General features: G+C 44.2%; 1 protein-coding gene across 5 annotated transcripts in view; it reads left to right on the plus strand.

The window, feature by feature from the left end:
- ATP6V0A4 (ATPase H+ transporting V0 subunit a4) overlaps positions 1 to 19807 on the plus strand; it is a 92610-nt gene that overhangs the window by 4862 nt on the left and 67941 nt on the right. Inside the window, exons 2-4 of one of the 5 annotated variants that reach the window (XM_050785003.1) lie at positions 8327 to 8483; positions 12746 to 12833; positions 13514 to 13594. The gene's annotated coding sequence lies outside the window, so the exon portion shown is untranslated. Of the gene's footprint in view, positions 1 to 8326; positions 8484 to 12745; positions 12834 to 13513; positions 13595 to 16108; positions 16497 to 18881; positions 19110 to 19807 lie in introns of those variants that run through there. The other 4 variants (XM_050785001.1, XM_050785004.1, XM_050785006.1 and 1 more) reach the window with 4 other exon arrangements.

A 19807-nucleotide genomic window follows, 5' to 3' on the forward strand; every position in this document is an offset into this window, starting at 1 on the left:
TGGGATCTGCGAATATACTTTGATGATTTCTATTTTTTGATGTTATTTAAAAGACACCATATGACCCATTTTTGTCTTGAAAAGAATGTGTCATGCAGTCGTGGGGTCAGTGTTCTGGGTAATCCGTTAGATCGAGAGTGCTAATTGTGTGGTTCAGAACGTCTATATTTTTCCTGTCTTTTAAAAATTTGGTCTAATTATTCTATTGAATACCGAGATGATTGTGGGTTTCTTCCTTCCCTGTAGTTTTGTCAACTTTTGCATTAAATATTTGAGGCTGTAACTGAGGTACAAACAAATACAGAATTTTGACACCTTCCTGGCAAATTGAACTTTCTTTTAAAAAATCATTTTGTAATATCCCTCTCTCTCTTGTTTTTGTTTTTTTTTTTTTTTTTTGAGATGGAGTCTCTCTCTGTCGCCCAGGCTGGAGTGCAGTGGCACGATCTCGGCTCACTGCAACCTCCACCTCCCAGGTCTAAGCAATTCTCCTTCTTCAGTCTCCCGAGTAGCTGGGATTATAGGTGTGTGCCACCACACCTGGGTAATTTTTGTATTTTTGGTAGAGACAGGGGTTTCACCATGTTGGCCAGGCTGGTCTTGAACTCCTGACCTCAGGTGATTTACCCGTTTCAGCCTCCCAAGGTGCTGGGATTATAGGTGTGAGCCACTGCGCCCGGCCTTCTTGATCTCTAGTAACGCTCTTTGCCATAAACTTTACTTTGTCTGATATTTGTTTTCCTGTGTTTTACCCTGGATATTGCCTTCTGCTCAATCTTTTATTGGGCAGAAGGCAATATCCAGAGTAAAACACAGGAAAACAAAAAGATAAAGAAGAAAGTAAGAGAATTACAGGATGGAGTGGAAAGATCTAACCTATGTGTAATCAGTCACAAAAAGAGAAGAAAGAATGATTCACAAGTTGTATTTGATGGCTGAGAAGTTTTCAAAACTTATTAATAACATCAAGCTCCATATCCAATTACCTACAAACCCCAAAGAGACAGAGAGAGATTCCATCTCAAAAAAAAAAAAAAAAGAGAGATGAAGGATAGATGAAGGATATTACCATTGCCTACAAACAGCTTTCTTTTGTTTTTTTTTTTGGCATGCTAAATCATTTTCCCATCATATTACTTTCAACTTTTCTAAAACCCTGTGCTATGTTTCAGATATATATCTTATAATAAAATCTAGTATTGAAGTTTTTTTTTTTAAAAAAAGCCAGTCTGACAATTTTTGTCTTCAATTTGGCCACTTAATCTATTTACATTTGATGTATTTACTGACATGTTTAGGCTTAAATCTATCATTCTACTGGCTGGGCCAGTGGCTTAGACTTGTCATCCCAACACTTTGGGAGGTCAAGATGGGAGGAATTCTTGAGCCCAGGAGTGAGACCAGCCTGGGCAACATAGTGAAACTCTGTTGCTAAAAAACAAACAAACAAACAAACAAACAAAAAACCTGAGTTTGGTGATGCAAGCCTGTGGTCCCAGCTACTCAGGAGGCTGAGATAGGAGGATTGCTTGAGCCCAGGAGGTCCGAGATGGCAGGGAGTCATGATGGAGTCACTATGCTCCAGACTGGGTGGCAGAGTGAGACCCTGTCTCTAAAATTTAAAAACAAACAAATCAGTTAATCTATCATCTTACCAAGTGCTCTCTACTCTTCCCATCTAGCTTATGTTCCTTTTCTCTTTCTTCTTACTACTTTTGGATTGAGTTGTTTTGTTATTCCATTTTGTAGAGATTACGACGTACATTCCTTTTTTGTTGTTGTTTTTTAAGATTATTTAATTCTGCGACCCAGGAGCATAGATCCAAGTTACCCGGAAGATATGTTCTCACAAGTGCATTCTTAACATATCAAAGTCTAATATTAATTGACACTTTTACCACCTTCACAGATAATATGAAGACCTCAGAACTTTAACTCTATTTATCCACTCCTGATTTTTTTTTTAAAATGGAGTCTCACTCTATCGCCCAGGCTGGAGTGCAGTGGCGCAATCTCGGCTCACTGCAAGCTCCGTCTCCTGGGTTCTCGCCATTCTCCTGCCTCAGCCTCCGGAGTAGCTGGAACTACAGGCGCCCGCCACCACACTCGGCTAATTTTTTTTTGTATTTTTAGTAGAGATGGGATTTCATCATGTTAGCCAGGATGGTCTCGATCTCCTGACCTCGTGATCTGCCTGCCTCGGCCTCCCAAAGTGCTGGGATTACAGGCGTGAGCCACCGCACCCAGCCTATCCACTCCTGATTTTTATACCATTATAGTCATGTATGTATGTTATACACATACTTTTTAACTCAGTAAGTCATTATTATTATTATTTTCCAAGTGAATATATGAGTGAAATTTATTAAATTTATTTACATATTTACCAGTTTATTGTTCTTAATTTATTTTTACATGTCTGGTCTTCCATCTGCGATCATTTCCTTCTCTTTGAAGAATACCATTTAGTATTCCCTCAGTGGAGCGATTAACATGTTGTTTTGTTTGTCTGGATATGTTTTTATTCTTCTTTCATTCTTGGAAATTACCTTCATTGGGTACAAAATGTAAGTCTGGCAGATATTTTCATTCAGTGCTTTAAAGATAACATTTCATTTCTTTTGACTACCATTCTTTCTGTTGAGAACTGTCCACCTCACCAGCGCTCCCTTGCAGATAATTTGCCTATTTTATTTCTTTGGCTGTTTTTAAAATTTTCTTTGCCTTTGGTTTTCAGCAGTTTTACTCTGATGTGCTCAAGTATGGATTCCTTTTTTGTCCTCTTTGGGGTTTGTAGGTAACTGGATATGCAGCTTGATGTTATTAATAAATTTTGAAAGCTTCTCAGCCATCAAATACAACTTGTGAATCATTGTCTCCTCTCTTTTTGTGACTGATTACACATAGGTTAGATCTTTCCACTCCATCCTGTAATTCTCTTACTTTCTTCTTTATTCTTTATCTTTTTGTTTTCCTGTGTTTTGCTCTGGATATTGCCTTCTGCCTAATCTTTTATTAAATCTCTTGTCATCTGTATCTAATCCTGTTTTATAACTACCCATTGGGTTCTTAATTTCGATTATCTTAGTTTTAGTTCCAGAATTTCCATTCTGTTCTTTTTTATATTTTTTCTCTGCCGAACTATTCAGTCCTGTTTTTCATCTTCATAAACGGAGGGGATGTAATTTCTTTAAAATCTGTGTCTGATAACCTCAGTCTTTGCCATTCTTCTCCCATTCATTTATTTCCATTGTCTATTATGTCTGCTGTTTTCATTCATGTGGTCATGTTTCTTTGCATACCTGGTTATTTTTTATTGTGGGCAAAATTGCAGTTACACACTATTGTTTATAGAAATAACCTGAGACCTAGGATAATGCTTTCTTCCTGTAGACATGATTTTTGTTGTCGTTGCTTTAATTGAGTGCTTGGGGGCAACAAAAATCTGCTATCATGTCATTCCAGTCTCAGGAATTGAGATGATGTGTGTCAGTTTATTTTGGAAACTTTTCCTTCTGTGGTGTAGCCCTTTAGAAATTTTATCCCCAAGGAAATACCAAAGATGAGCACAAAAATGCATATGCAAAGTTCTCCATCTCAATATTACAGTGTTTGTAAAAGTGAAAGCTTGGAAGCAGCTTATAATGAAATAAAGCGTAGCTATTAAAACTGTTTTTGGGACCGGGTATGGTGGCTCACACCTATAATCCCAGCATTTTGGAAGGCCAAGGTGGGCTGATCACCTGAGGTCAGGAGTTCGAGACCAGCCTGGCCAACATGGCAAAACCCCATCTCTACTAAAAATACAAAAATTAGCCAGACCTGGCGGTGTGTGCCTGTAATCCCAGCTACTCAGGAGGCTGAGGCAGGAGAATCGCTTGAACCCAAGAGGCAGAGGTTGCAGTGAGCCGAGATCATGCCACCGCTCTCCAGCCTGGGTTACAGAGCAAGACTCTATCTCAAAAAACAACAGCAACAACAACAACAAAAAACATTCTTGGGTAACATTTAATTACTTGGGAAAACATTTGCCATAGTATACAAAACAGAAAAAGCAGGATATAGATCTTTATGTCAGTATAACTGCAGTTTTGTAATACATACACATATACAATGAAAAATGTTTGGAATGAATCCTCTCAAAATGTTAGTAGTGGTCATATCTAGGATGTACTATTTTGGGGGGTTTTAATTTTGTTTTTAATACTTTTTTGTGTTTCCATGTTAAAATAATGAATGTGTATATTATTTTTATGATCAAGAAATAAAATCAAGTTAATACTTTTTTTTTTGAGACGGAGTCTTGCTGTGTCACCCAGGCTGGAGTGCAGTGTGGCACAATCTAGGCTCACTGCAACCTCTGCCTCCCGGGTTCAAGTGATTCTGGTGCCTCAGCCTCCTGAGTAGCTGGGATTACAGGCACCCGCCATTATGCCCAGCTAATTTTTGTTGTTGTTGTTGTTGTTGTTTGAAATGGAGTTTTGCTCTTGTTGCCCAAGCAGGAGTGCAATGGCATGATCCCGGCTTACCGCAACCCCTGCTTCCCAGGTTCAAGCAATTCTCCTGCCTCAGCCTCCCGAGTAGCTGGGATCACAGGCATGTGCCACCATGCCCAGCTAATTTTGTATTTTTAGTAGAGATGGATTTCTCCATGTTGGTCAGGCTGGTCTCAAACTCCCAACCTCAGGTGATTCACCTGCCTCGGCCTCTTAAAGTGCTGGGATTACAGGTGTGAGCCACTGTACCCAGCCTAAGTTAAAACATTCTTAAATATTATCTCACAGGAAAGCAATATAGTCACAATGAAGCAGATAGATTTTACATATCTGTACCATTACCTGGGGAAAATGTTCAATATCAGAGAATCTTCTTTTCCATAAAAAACAAACAAACAAACAAACAAACAAAAAACAAGCTGGCCAGGCATGGTGGCTCATGCCTGTAATCCTAGCACTTTGGAAGGTTGAGGTGGGTGGATCACTTGAGATCAGGAGTTCAAGACCAGCCTGGCCAATATGGTAAAACCCCATCTCTACTAAAAATACAAAAACTAGCCAGGCATGATGGTGGGCACCTGTAATCCCAGCTACTCAGGAGGGTGAGGCAGAAGAATCGCTTGAACCCAGGAGGCGGAATTTGCAGTAAGCCGAGATCCCACCACTGCACTCCAGCCTGGGCAACAGAGCAAGACTCTGTCTGAAAAAGAAAAACAAAAAACAAAACACAAAACAAAACAAAAAAACTTAAGCTTTAAGTTTCCCATGGTGCAGATTACTGCCTATCACCTATCATAGCCTCTGCTCTTGGAGTGCTCATGGTCACAACGGAATGTGCAGACATATCCATGAATGGTCAGGACACAAAGAAGACAAGAAAGAAGACACAGGATATAACATCGGATTGCAATTAGAATCTCAGTGTTGGAAAAGGACCTCAGAGACCATCTGGGCCAATCTTTAACCTCGAAGAATGCCCTCTGTAATAATCTGTTCTCATGCTGCTAATAAAGACATACCTGAGACTGGGTAATTTGTAAAGAAAAGAGGTTTAATGAACTCACAGTTCCACATAGCTGGGGAGGCCTCACAATCATGGCAGAAGGCAAAGGAGAAGCAAAGGCACATCTTACATGGTGGCAGACAAGAGAGCGTGTGCAGGGGAACTCCCATTTATCAAGCTATCAGATCTTGTCAGACTCATTTCCTATTATGAGAACAGCACGGGAAAGACCCACCCCCATGATTCAGTGACCTCCCACCGGGTCCCTCCCATGACAAGTGGGGATTATGGGAGCTACAGTTCAAGATCACATTTGGGTGGGGTCACAGCCAAACCATATCACTTTCCTATAAAGAAAGTAGCACGTTATAGAGTTTGGTATAGCTGCATTTGACCTGTCCTGCTTCTTAAGGTCATTAGTTGGACTTCTGCTTAAATGCCTCAAAGGACTGGTTTCTTACTAATTTTTAAGACAGCCAGCTCTTCTATGGGATAGCAACAGAGCTAGCCCGGATAGAAAAGTTTGTGAGTTATTGGCATCAAACAGGTAAGGGCATTTTAAGGTGAAGTTAATAAACAGTTGGAAGAGAGGGATTTTCAGCTCTCAACTCTATGATTGGCAATTTCTGGTTCTCTACAAATAGTCTTGCCATTTGTGCAAAATATTTCTGTTGGCACAACAATCTGAGCCTGTGGTCAGATTCTTCTTTTGTTTAATAAACAGATATGTTTGTTCTCAAAGAGTAACTTTAAGCTAAAGTTTTTGGAAATAAGCTGCAGGTTTGTGATAAATATTCCGCCAATTTTTCTTCTCCAGTTTTGTTCATGTACAACTGAAAGGAACCAGACAGTCAAGTCAATGATTGTTTGGATCTGTCTTCCCAACATCCGAAGACCTCTCTCTCACTGTGTTTTCTGGCCTCTTCTACAACTTTCCTTCATTCTCTTTCTCTTTTTTTCTTTTTCCTTTTTTAAGACAGAATCTCACTCTATTGTCCAGGCTGGAGTGCAGTGGTGTGATCACAACTTACTGTAGCCTCCACCTCCTGGGGCTCAAGTCATCCTCCTGCCTCAGCCTCCTGAGACTCAAGCCATCCTCCTGCCTCAGCCTCCTGGGGCTCAAGCCATCCTCCTGCCTCAATCTCCTGAGTAGCTGGGACTACAAGCATGTACCACCACACCCAGATATATTTTTTATTTTAGTAGAGATGAGGTCTTGCTCTGTTACCCAGGCTAGTCTCGAACTCCTGGGCATAAGCCATCCTTCCGCCTCAGCCTCTGGAAATGCTAGGATTACAGGTGTGAGTCACTGCGCCTGGCCTCTTTTTTCGTTTTTGAAAATGCTTTGTCCATGTGTTTCATTTTATTTATGTATTTATTTAGAGACAGGGTCTTGCTATGTTGCGTAGGCTGGAGTACAGTGGTTATTCACAGGTATTAAGGCCTCGAACTCCTGGGCTCACGGTGTATTATGGCCTCGAACAATCACAGTGTATTATGGCCATGAACTCCTGGGCTCAAGTGATCCTCCCACCTCAGCCTCCTTAGTAGCTCGGGCTACAGGTATGCACTACCATGCCTAGCTCCTCACCTTCTCTTGTCCAAGCTGCGTCTAGGTTGGTTGGTTGGTTGGGAACATAAGAGTCCTGAGTCAAGAGTCCTGGATTCCAGTTTTCATGTTGTTACTTGGAGTGTGACCTTGGGGAAGTCATGTAACCTTGGTGTCGATGCGACTTTCTAGGAGGGGAACACAAGGGGAAAAGTTTGGGGGAATTATGCCTTCCATCCTTTGTGGGGAGACTTTTCTTTGGGGTCCGCAGGACTCTGCAGAGGGGATACATGATGCCCAGAAGGGGTTTTGCTATGTATAGCTCCTAACACAAAGGAGTGTTAAGTCCTGTGAGAAACAAGTGGAAAGCTACTGTGATGGCATGAAAAGACCCTGAAATGCAGAGCCTTGAGTTCTGCTTCCAGCTCTACCACCAGTTACCTGTGGGACCTTAGGCAAATTGCATCCGCTCCCTGGAGTTCTATTTTCTCATCTCTAAAGTAAGGAGACTGAATCAGATGATCTCGAAGTTTCTTCTAGTGGTGGATTTCTATGACTCTGTAGTCAATGCAGGATATTAAATGGAGAAAGAAGAGAAACAAGCTAGTACATTTAAATTATTATTTTTTTCTTTTTTAGAAAGTGGAGGTGGAAATCTTGGTAAGAAACTTACTTGTGTAATTGAGAGTAAATATTATGGAAAAGGCAAATAACTGAAGAGGTGCTCCCAAGTGAAAAATTTAGGCTAGGGCCGGGTATGGTGGCTCATGCCTGTAATCCCAGCACTTTGGGAGGCCGAGGTGGGAGGGTTGTTTGAGCCCAGGGGTTTGAGACCAGCCTGGGCGACATAGGCAGAATCCCTCTCTCTCAATCTTAGGCTGTAGGTAAAAAATCCATCCATGATAAACTTCAGGGCATTCTGTTATCTCTCTTTTTTTTTGTTTTCCTGAGACAAGGTCTCACTCTGTCGCCCAGGCTGGACTGCAGTGGTGCAATCTTCATTCACTGCAGCCTCCACCTCCCTGGCTCAAGCGATCCTCCAACCTCAACCTCTTGAGTAGCTGAGACTATAGGTGCATGCCACAAAGCCCAGCTAAGTTTATTTTTTGTGGAGACAGAGTCTCGCTATGTTGCCCAGGGTGGTTTCAGACTCCTGGGCTCAAGCAGTCCTCCCACCTCGGCCTCCCAAAGTGTTGGGATTACAGGTATGAGCCTTCGTGCCCAGCCCATTCTGTTCTCTTTATGATAGAACTTCATTTTCCTAAATCTCATTTCCAGTTCCTCCATGATGTGGCAAGTGAAGACAGGGATGAAAGGAATGTAAAGCAGGTTTGCTCTGAAGAGAAGAGAGAGACACAGCCAAGGTACACTGAGGTGGAGAAGAGGGAAGCTGGAGGGCTCCGTGGTGGAGGAAGATCTTCTCCTAAGGAATGAGGTGGTCATGTGCTGAGGGGTGTGGGGAGGAGCAGAGAGTAGAGGAGAGTGGAGCTGTCTGAGAGCCACTGGGAGGGCTCTGTGTCCTAGGACGTGATCTAGAAGACAGAAAGTGGTAGAACAGCAGGGAATGCCCCACTGACGTTGGACGGCAGCTGTGAGCACTGAGACACATTCCTGGAAAAAGTCGTGGCCAGGAGAAAGTGGAAATGTGCATGGCAGGGACGATCCTGGTTCCAGCATCCGTAGATTTTATCTCAGTGTGCTGATTCATGAACTCTTGGACCTTACTATCAATGAATTGCATTCAGTTGCACATGTGTGTGTTCGTGTGTGTGTGTGTGTGTGTGTGCATACAATGGAGGAAGATGAATGCCATTCCCTCTTTTTTTTTTTAGCAACCTCAAATCATTCTTTTCTGTCTCCAGCACTTTGTTTATGAGTGCATATTGTAAAGGATGGTGGGTGGCAGAGTCAGTGCCTGGCCAACAGTGAAGAAGTATTCAGCTTGGCCGGGTGCAGTGGCTCACACCTGTAATCCCAGCACTTTGGGAGGCTGAGGCAGGTGGATTGCTTGAGGTCAGGAGTTCGAGACCAGCCTGGCTAACATGGTGAAACCCTGTCTCTACTAAAAATACAAAAAATTAGCCAGGCGTGGTGGCGCGCACCTGTAGTCCTAGCTACTCAAGAGGCTGAAGCAGGAGAATCACTTGAATCCAGGAGGTGGAGGTTGCAGTGAGCTGAGATCATGCCACTGCACTCCAGCCTGGGTGACAGAGCAAGACTCCACCCCCCCCCAAAAAAAAAAGAAAGAAAAGAAAGAAAGAAGTTTTCAGCTTGAGTGGATGATAAAATCAGTTATTTGAATGAAGGCTGTCTGGAGGGAATTCAGTTCAGAAAAATCAGATGCTGTTTTTAGAAAAGTCAGATTGTTACTTTTCCAGCTAGATTATTATTTTTGGATTAAATCCCTTGCAAACATTTTAGCTGGCTCTCTATTTATCCTTTGTCATTTTCTAAATTACAATGATCTCCTCCTGTAAATTGATCTTGTACAGCTGAACATGTGATTGTGCGCAATAGTTTCCTAATCCTGGGTGCAAGGATATGAGAACACAGGAAGCCCTGTGTCTAAAGGAATGCCTGCTTTAAAGGCACATAAGTGGAATGCTCATCTCTTCACCCTCAAGAGCCACTCTGTAGAAAGTCCTCAGGGCATGAAAGTGCCTTGCCAGGGACCTTTGAGGCCAAGTGTAAAGCATTTGGAACTGGCAGTGTGCCCCAGACTTGTCTAAGGAATGGGAACAGTGGCCTGAAACACCAAATGTCAAAAGCAATGTTAGTTTGGATAATATAGAGGATCGATTCTGCCCTAAGAAAGTTGTTTCTCTCAAGACCTAATGCTGAATTTAAATATTATTTTCCTTCAAAGTATTGAGTTGACTTTGAGAGTATATAAAAATATTATGTTTAGGCTGGGCGCGGTGGCTCACGCCTGTAATCCCAGCACTTTGGGAGGCCGAGGCGGGCGGATCACGAGGTCAGGAGGTTGAGACCACCCTGGCTAACACGGTGAAACCCCGTCTCTACTAAAAATACAAAAAGTTAGCTGGGCATGTTAGCTGGTGGGCATCTGTAGTCCCAGCTACTCAGGAGGCTGAGGCAGGAGAATGGCGTGAACCCAAGAGGCGGAGCTTGCAGTGAGCCGATATCGCACCACTGCACCCAGCCTGTACGACAGAGAGACTCAGTCTCAAAAAAAAAAAAAAAAATATATATATATATATATATATATATATATAATGTTATATATAATGTTTAATGATTCGTAGTAGGAGGATTACTTTCTTTTTAAAAAATTCAGTGACACAAATAATTAGAGAAATAAGGCTGTATTATCTGGCTTTGGGCAAGTCACTTAGCCTTACTGTGTCTTACTTTTCTGCAAGAGTGGATTGGACTAAATCATCTATAACTTACCTGCCAATAGACACCCTTTTGGGGGCCAGAGCTATGTTTGGTTCTTCTCTCCTCCTTTCCTTCTTCCTTTACTCTTGAGCTTCACAGTAGGAAACTCAGAAAATTTACTCTGGTTTTGGACAAATTGGACTGTGTTTGCTAATGCTTGGCCTGTTTCAACTTTCCAAGAATCAGCCATGCTATGAAATGTTGCACATAAAAAAATGGAGCTCAGACAGGAAACTTCTAGAGAAATGTTAAAGATGTCATGGTTCAAAGAGATTGTCTCAAATGTACCTCATGGGTAAGAAAAAGTAGGAGTTCCCATTTTAAAAGTTATTTTTTTGAGAGAGGGTCTTACTCTATCACCTTGGCTGGAGTACAGTGGCACAATCATGGCTCACTGCGGCCTTGCACTCCTGAGCTCAAGTGATTCTCCCGCCTCAGTCTCCTGAGTAGCTGGGACTACAGGTGTGCACCTCTATGCCTGGCTAATTTTTAAATTTTTTGTAGAGATGAGTTCTCACTATGCTGCCCATGCTGGTCTCAAACTCCTGGGCTCAAGCGATCTTCCTGCTTCAGCCTCCTAAAGTGATGAAATTACAGACATGAGCCATGTGCCTGGCCCTATTTTTAAAATTTTAAATAAAAAAAAGTTTTTTTAAATAGAGACAGGGTCTTGCTATGTTGCCCAGACTGGTCTTGATTTCCTGGCCTCAAGCAATACTCCCACCTCGGTCTCCCATAGTGCTGGGGTTATAGGTGTGAGCCACCGTACCCATTTTCTAGATGTACTTCCCAACTAGAACTCACATAATTTGGGGAACGGAAGTTATCAACGGTCTCTTCTCTTGAAAAAATAAATAAATAAAACCCTCTCCTGATGCTTCATTTCCTCTTCAGCTGCTGCCCTACTCCCTCCTTTCTCTTCACAGTTGGTGTTTTTAAAAGAAAGTTAGAGTTGATTTCTGTGCCCATCTTTTTTTTTTTTTTTTTTTTTTTAATGGAGTCTTGCTCTGTCCTTCAAGATTGCACCACTGCACTCCAGCCTGGGTGATAAGAGCGAGACTCGTCTCCAAAGAAAAGAGAAAGAGAAAAAATGAAAATCTGAAAGAATCAACCAAAAAAAAAGCCTTCCTGGAACTAATTAAGTTTTTGTATAACAAATCCCTTTTTCTCCACACCTGTCCATAAGGACCAGCAGTAGCAGGGTGCTTTTAGCTAATACATCTTCATGGTCCTACCTCAGGGGAATATCAACTCTCTAGCCTTGTGTCATCATTTAGTTTGTAAGGATCTTAATCATCTCTCCTGTCCATCAAATATCACAGTGGTCTATTACACTGAAGACAATATACTGATTGGACCTAGTGAGCAAGAATAACACGGTGTAGACTTATTGATAAGATATTTGGATGTCAGAGGGTAGGAAATAAATCAGACAAAAATTAAATCAGACAAAAATTTAGGGGACTTCTATCTCAGTGAAATTTCTTTTTTTTTTTTTAATTTTTTCTTTTTGAGACAAAGTCTGGCTCTTTCACCCAGGCTGGAGTGCAGTGGCGTGATCTCAGATCATAGCAGTCTCAGCCTCCTGGGATTGAGTGATCCTCTCACCTCAGCTTTCAAGTAGCTGGAAGCACAGGCATGCGCCACCACGCCCAGCTAATTTTTGTTTATTTTTCATAGAGATGAGGTCTCACTATATTGCCCGGGCTGGTCTCAAATTCTCGTTCCCCAGCCATCCCTGACATTGCCCAATAGGCTCATGAACAAAGCGGTTATGGTGGCAGGGATGGAGGTTGTGCGTGGGCTCAGCAACGTGGACTTCCACTCACCGAGGCCAGCCTGGCTACGGCCACTGCTGAGTGCCCAATCTGCCAGCAGCAGAGATAAACTCTGAGCCCTCAAGATGGCACTATTCCCTGGGGTGATCAGCCAGCTATGGTACTGGGGGGTCCATAGACCGGTACCAGTCCATGGCCTGTTAGGAACTGGGCCACATAGCTGGAGGTGAGTGGGTATTGCCACCTGAGCCTCCACCTCCTGTCATGTCAGCAGCACCATTAGATCCTCAGAGGAGTGTGAACCCTATTGTGAACTGTGCGTGAGAAGAATCTAGGTTGTGTGTTCCTTACAAATCTGATGCCTGGTGATCTGAGATGGAACAGTTTCATCCCCAAACCATCCCCCAACCCCCATCCGTGGAAAACCTGTCTTCCACAAAACAGGTCTCTGGTGCTAAAAACGTTGGGGATTGTTGCTTTGCTGCATCTCTTAGTATGACCCTGCTCTATAATTAAGGTCAATGGGAAACTGCAACAGCACGACCCAGGCAGAACTACAGATGGCCCACACTCTTCAGGAATGAAAATTTGAGTCACTCCACCAGGTAAAGAACCACGACCAGCTGAGGTGCTTGCTGAAGGTAAAGGGAATATAGAACAGATATTCTGTAGTATAAGTAGTTATAAATACCAGATGCAACCACTTCACCAGTTCCAGAAACAAGGACTATCATTGTCGATCAGCATCTTTTCCCTTATTTTTTATGAACACACTTGTGCATATATATACACATATTAAGCAAATATCTGTTTTCTCTCTTTTCCTCTTATCATGAGATATAAGATGTATTGATTTTATATCAGTATTTAGCTATCGTTAATTTTACATCATAGTAATGAAGTTATGGGGTATCAGGAGAAGAGTAAACACCACTCAAGCAGTTTACTTCCTCTTCTGCAGAAGAGATTAGTGCGTTTTTAGTCGTATCATGTTGGGTAGAATTATGACCCTGCCAGTGTCTTTATTTGGGGATTAAGGGTGGTTTAAGAGTTGCATGTAAGTGCCAAGTTGACAAGGGTTGGACTTGGGAAGGTTAATTTTGTGGTCAACTTGAGTGAGCTAAGTGATGCCCACATAGCTGATGAAACATTGTTTCTGGGTGTGCCTGTGAGGGTATTTCTCAAATAGATTTGCATTTGAACGGGTAGACTGAGTAAAGAAGATATTCCATCTACGTGTCTATCCTTCCACCAATACCACAGTCTTTTTTTCTTTTTTTTAAAGACAGGGTGTTACTTTGTCACCCAGGCTGGAGTGCAGTGGCACGATCATGGCTCATTGCAGCCTCGACCTCCCCAGGCTCAGGTAATCCTCCCAAGTTGGCTTTCCAAGTAGCTGGAATCACAGGCACACACCACAAACCTGGCTAATATTTTTATTATGATTATTTGTAAAGATGATGGTCTCACTGTGTTGCCTAGGCTGGTCTGAAACTCCTGGGGTCAAGCAATCCACCTGTCTTGGCCTCCCAAAATGCTGGGATTACAGGCATGAGCCGTTGCGCCTGGCCCAATATCACAGTCTTGATTACTGGTGCTGTACAGTAAGTCTTGAAGTTGGGTAGAGTGTTTCTCCCACTTCATTCTTCTGTTCACCAGATCTCTGCTGATACCACCCTGGCTGGGGGGGCAGAGATGCCTCATTACTACTCCGCCTGTGATCTTCACCAGCAGTGATGAGGGGAGGGGAGCTTATTACCAATGGATGGGGGTAAAAGTTCTGATTAGGTTTCTTCTGACACCCCCAATAGGGGCGAACAAGGAAGCCTTGTTACCACAGAGTGGGGCTGAAGTTTAGACCCCCCACTTGGCCTGGAAGTCTCGGCTCCCCACTTGGGCTTTGCTGGCAAGGGGGTAGGGGCAGGGCCATAGTTTTGTTCTGTGGCATTTAACTGGATTCGAGTGATTATTGTCTGAACGTTTTCTTTCTTGGCAGACTGCCCCTTTCCTGGTCCTTTTGCTGGAACAAGCAGGCTTTCTTTGAAACTTTGCTGCTGCACATGTACTGGCTTCTGCCGCACTGAGTCTGGAATATACAGATTGATTATCTGTCCCTTATCTGAAATGCTCAGACCAGAAGTGTTTTAGATTTCAGATTTTTTCAGATTTTGGAATATTTGCATATATATATATATAAAATGAGATGTCTTGGGGATGGGACCCAAGTCTAAACACAAAAGTCATGTATGATCTTTTTTTTGTTTTTGAGACAGAGTCTCACTCTGTCGCCCAGGCTGGAGTGCAGTGGCGCGATTTCGGTTCACTGCAACCTTTGCCTCCTGGGTTCAAGCGATTCTCCTGCCTCAGCCTCCTGTGTAGCTGGGACTACAGGCACCCACCACCATGCTCCGCTAATGTTTTTGTACTTTTAGTAGAGATGGTGTTTCACCATGTTGGCCAGGCTTGTCTCGAATTCCTGACCTCAAGTAATCTGCCCGCCTCGGCCTCCCAAAGTGCTGGGATTACAGGCGTGACCCACCACGCCCAGCCTCATGTATGTTCATATATACCTTATGCACATAGCATGAAGGTCATTTTATTTTTCCCTTGAGGACTCTGAATGAAGTGTGTGTTGTGTGCCTGAGTTTTGATTACGACCTGTCACGTGAAGTCAGCGAAATTTTCCACTTGTGTCATATTGGTGCTCAGAGTTTGGGATTTTGGAGCATTTCCAATTTTGAATTTTCAGGTTAGGGATGCTCAACCTGTAGGAAGTAACAAGAAAACCCAGAGAACTCACCTCCGTGTTGTTTCTTGCGTCTTGTGATTCCTAGAGGGTCTATCTTCTGTCCAGCTTTCATAGTCTGCTTATGTTTGCTGCATATATGCTGTACAGGGTTTTTATTTTTACTGATTGGAAAGAAAAAGTATTTCTACTCCCTCCCTTTTTCCAGATGCAGAAGCCAAAGTTTTATATATATACACACACATATATATATATACACACACATACATAATATATATATATATATATATATATATTTTTTTTTTTTTTTTTTTTTTTTGAGATGGAGTTTACCTCTCTTTGCCCAGGCTGGAGTGCAATGGTGCAATCTCGGCTTCCTGCAGCCTCCTCCTCCCGGGTTCAAGCGATTCTCCTGCCTCAGCCTCCTGAGTAGCTTTGATTACAGGCATGCGTAACCAAGCCCGGATAATTGTTTGTATTTTTAGTGGAGATGGGGTTTCACCATGTTGGCCAGGCTGGTCTTGAACTCCCGACCTCAGATGATCCACCCACCTCAGCCTCCCAAAGTGGTGGAATGACAGGCGTGAGCCACCGCGCCTGGTCATAATATTTTTAAAAATGTGAACCAGGTCATGCCATTTCCCTGCTTAAAATTTCCCAAGGACTTCCCAATGCTATTAGAATAAAATTCAAATTTCTTATTGGCCCAGCGACTTCACATGGCTTGGCCCCTGCCTCCTACATACCGCACACATACTTTTTGTTTGTTTGTTTGTTTGTTTTGAGATGGAGTCTTGCTGTGTCTCTCAGGCTGGAGTGTTGTGGTGCAATCTCGGCTCACTACAGCCTCCACCTCCCGGGTTCAAGCAATTCTCATGCCTCAGCCTCCCAAGTAGCTGGGATTACAGGCGCACACCACCACACATGGCTACATTTGTATTATTAGTAGAGAGAGGGGTTTTCACCATGTTGGCCAGGCTGGTCTCGAACTCCTGGCCTCAAAGTTATCCTCCCGCCTCAGGCTCCCAAACTGGGATTACAGGCATGAGCCACCGCGCCCAGCCTATACTTCTACTTTCTAAGTAAGCCTCTTCTATTTTTCAGATAAGGTCACTGAGGCCCTGGGGTTAAATAGCTTTCCCAAGGTCACGCATGGTAAATGGCAGAGCTGGGATCCTGACTCCAGCAGTTGGGCGGGAGCCTCTGCTCTTAACCATTAGGATGTACTCTTTCCTCCACATGTTCCTGAGTGGTTTCTGGGCAGCCAGACATTTGAAAACTACTGCCCCACCCACTGACTGGGACACACAAGCAAACACCGGCCTTGGGGAAGAGCAGGATGAGAAGTGGGTGGGTGAAGTGGAGAGGGGAGGGAGGCATGAATTGAGGCCAGGGCTCCTAGTTCGGAGCCCATGTGAAGGGAGAGGTAGAATCTCAACACTGGGAATGCCTTTTGCAGTTTTCAGTTCTTATCTTCCTGCTCTTTGCAAATCTTGAGTTCAGCCTTTGGAACTTCATCCAGGTGAGTCTGGATTCTTGGGCAGATCTGCCCTGGTGGGATGGGTGGGTGCAGCTGAGCTCCGCCTCTGATGAAACCCAAGCAGCTCCTTTCCTCCAGGGCACAGAGCAGGTGCTCCCTTAGAGGGCTGGGCCTCCACTGCCCCAGGTTCACAATCGCTGCATCGGCTTAGCTGATTTTCCCAAACCGCCTACAGCTCCTCCCTGCTGCTTCCCAGGCTAAAGTTTGATTTCTCACTCTGTTCTCTAAACAATGGCTCTAATTTGATCATGCACAGGTATCACCTGAGGAGCTTATTAAAAATGCAAGTCTTGGCCAGGCGTGGTGCTTCATACCTGTAATCCCAGCACTTTGGGAGGCGGAGGTGGCAGGAGTACTTGTAGGCCAGGAGTTGGAGGCCAGCCTGGGCAACATAGTGATACCATGTCTTTATGTTGTAGTATTTTATAAAAATTAAAATTAAAAAAATCAGCCAATCGCTGGGCGCGGTGGCTCACGCCTGTAATCCCAGCACTTTGGGAGGCCGAGACGGGCGGATCACAAGGTCAGGAGGTCGAGACCATCCTGGCTAACACAGTGAAACCCCGTGTCTACTGAAAATACAAAAACTAGCCGGGTGTGGTGGCGGGCAGCTGTAGTCCCAGCTACTCGGGAGGCTGAGGCAGGAGAATGGCATGAGTCCAGGAGGCGGAGGTTGCAGTGAGCCGAGATCGCACCACCGCACTCCAGCCCGGGCGACAGAGCGAGACTCTGTCTCAAATAAAAAGAAAAAAGAAATTAGTCAATCATAGTGATGCACACCCATAGTCCTAGCTACTCAGGAAGCTGAGGTGGAAGGATCACTTGAGCCCAGGAAGTTGAGGCTGCAGTGAGCTGTGTTTGTGCCACCACACTCCATCCTGGACAGCAGAGCAAGACCCTGTCTCTTTAAAAAAATGCAAATCTCAGACAATCTAGGAAACTTGAATCCTGATGGGATATTTTATATTAAGGCAAATTTTAGAATTATTGAATTTTAGGAGTGACTGGTATTTTATGTGTGTTTGTGTGTGTATATGTGTGTATAAAAGAATCCTTATCTTTTAGAGATACATGCTGAAATATTTTGAAAGAAATAATATGATGTATGGGATTTGCTTCCAAATAATCAGAGGTGGGTAGGGGAAGTGGGTGGGGTGTGGATGGTAGACCATTCACGAACTAGTGTGGCCAGGTGATGTGTACATGGGGGTTCCCTGGACTACTTTCTGTACTTTTGCAGGTGTTTCAGTTTTTCCATACTAAAAAGTTAAAAAAAAAAGCACCCCCCTCACTCATTCTGGGGTACCTTCTAAGGCTCAGTCCCTGCGGGGGATCTGTGCATTGCCCTGGAGAAGCAAAGCTCATTCAAATAAACACAGGTGGCTGTTGCAGCCGCCCCACCCCGGGCAAGAGAAACGCACCTAATTGGCTTGTTCTGCCCCTCGCACCCTCTGTCAGATAAACAGGAAAAGACAAGACCCCGCCAAAGGAAAAGGGCACATACCACATTTGCTTGTGTCTCTTTTTACTTGGGCCACAGCGGAAGCTGAATTTTAGCCATTGGGCATTTCATAAGGAGTCTTCTATTTTCCTTTGAAAGTAGAGTGTTTTGGTTAATACTTGATAGGATGGTGAGTGTGATATTTTTTATTTTCCAAAACTATTTTTATTTTTTCATTTATATATACACATACATATATTTCATTTATATATGTATATGTATATACATACACACATATATGTATATAGTTATATATGTGTATATATGTATATATACCTATATACATATATGTGTGTGTGTATATACATATATATTATTTTTGAGATGGAGTCTGGCTCTGTCGTCCAGGCTGGAGTGCAGTGGCATGATCTAGGGTCACTGCAACCTCTGCCTCCTGGGTTCAAGCGATTCTCCTGCCTCAGCCTCCTGAGTAGCTGGGATTACAGGCGCCCGCCACCACACTCTGCTCATTTTTTTGTATTTTTACTAGAGACAGGATTTCACCATATTGGCCAGGCTAGTCTCAAACTCCTGACCTCAAATGATCTGCCCACCTCAGCCTCCCAGAGTGCTGGAATTACCGGCATGAGCCACAGCCACCGCTCCCGGCCCCCAAAATTATTTTTTAAAGTTATTTCATTTTCACAAGTTAAAGGGATGTTTTCGTTTACTGGGGTCCTTCTAAGGCCTCCAGGAATCTTGTCCTCAACCTTCAGCTCCCTGAGGGGCAAGTTACTTTCATTAGAAAATAAATGAATGCTTCCTGTTGGAAACTTAAGGTCATGGCAGAGGGCACAGGTGGGGCGGGGGCTGAGCGGGCTGGCCGGTGGGGCAGGTTTGTCCTCACCCACAACAGGCCACTGTTGATACAACAGAGCTGCCTCCTGGCTCTTTGGGAGCCTGGGAGGAGAAGGAGCCGGGAGGGGCGCTGCGGGGAGGCCACCTGAGGATTCACCGGTGGCTGCTGCTCCACCCAGGACGGCTAGCAAGCCCGGAGGGCCGCGGGACTTGGGGCTCCCTGCTCCGTGCATCAGGTCGGGGAAACCACTGTCTGCCCCAGACCCCCACGCAGGACCCGCCTGGAGGAAGCTGGGGTAAGAAGGGTGTTGATGCTATGCTTTTGATCTGCATGAAGTGAATGCCTTGGGTCTCTGGTCTATGTTCACTTGGCTGTAGTTACTAGACAGGGCAGTAGGAAAGCTTTGAATTCATCTTGGTGTCAAAAGGCACAAATGTGGGCCCAGACCATGTGCACTTCCTGAGGGATGATGTTTATCCTCTGGTCCACACATGGGAAAATGCTTCTGGAGCGCCCACTTTGTGGTGCTATTGACCTAGACGGGTGTGGAAGTGGAAACAGGGCATGGTTCTACCTTGTAGACTTCACTGGTTTATGTGTGGGGAATCCAGGCGGTTAAAAACAAGCGATTGCAAATGATTGCTCTTCTGGGGGCATGTAGGAGGGGGCTTAGCTCCTTGAGGGAGCTGGGGGTGTCAGGGAAGGCTTGTGGAGGAAGAAGATCCTTACATGGAGACTGGAGGAGTGACAAGGTCATGTGGGGCGTGGGATGGACGGTGGAGAGGAGAAGATTGAGGTTCCAAACCCAGGGGAAGGCCTGGGTGAAGGGCCTGAAGGGGGTGGAAGCTGGGAAGAAATGCAGGGTCCCTGGAGAGGCCAAAGCTGGAGGAGGACACAGAGGAGGCCAGGTCCTGCAGCCTTTGGCTGGCCAGCTCGAGGACTTTAGAGTTGGTCCTGTGTGAAACCGGGACAATGGGTAGGCCCAGTATCCAG

Source organism: Macaca thibetana, chromosome 3 (assembly GCF_024542745.1).
Source record: "Macaca thibetana thibetana isolate TM-01 chromosome 3, ASM2454274v1, whole genome shotgun sequence".
NCBI lineage: Eukaryota > Metazoa > Chordata > Mammalia > Primates > Cercopithecidae > Macaca > Macaca thibetana.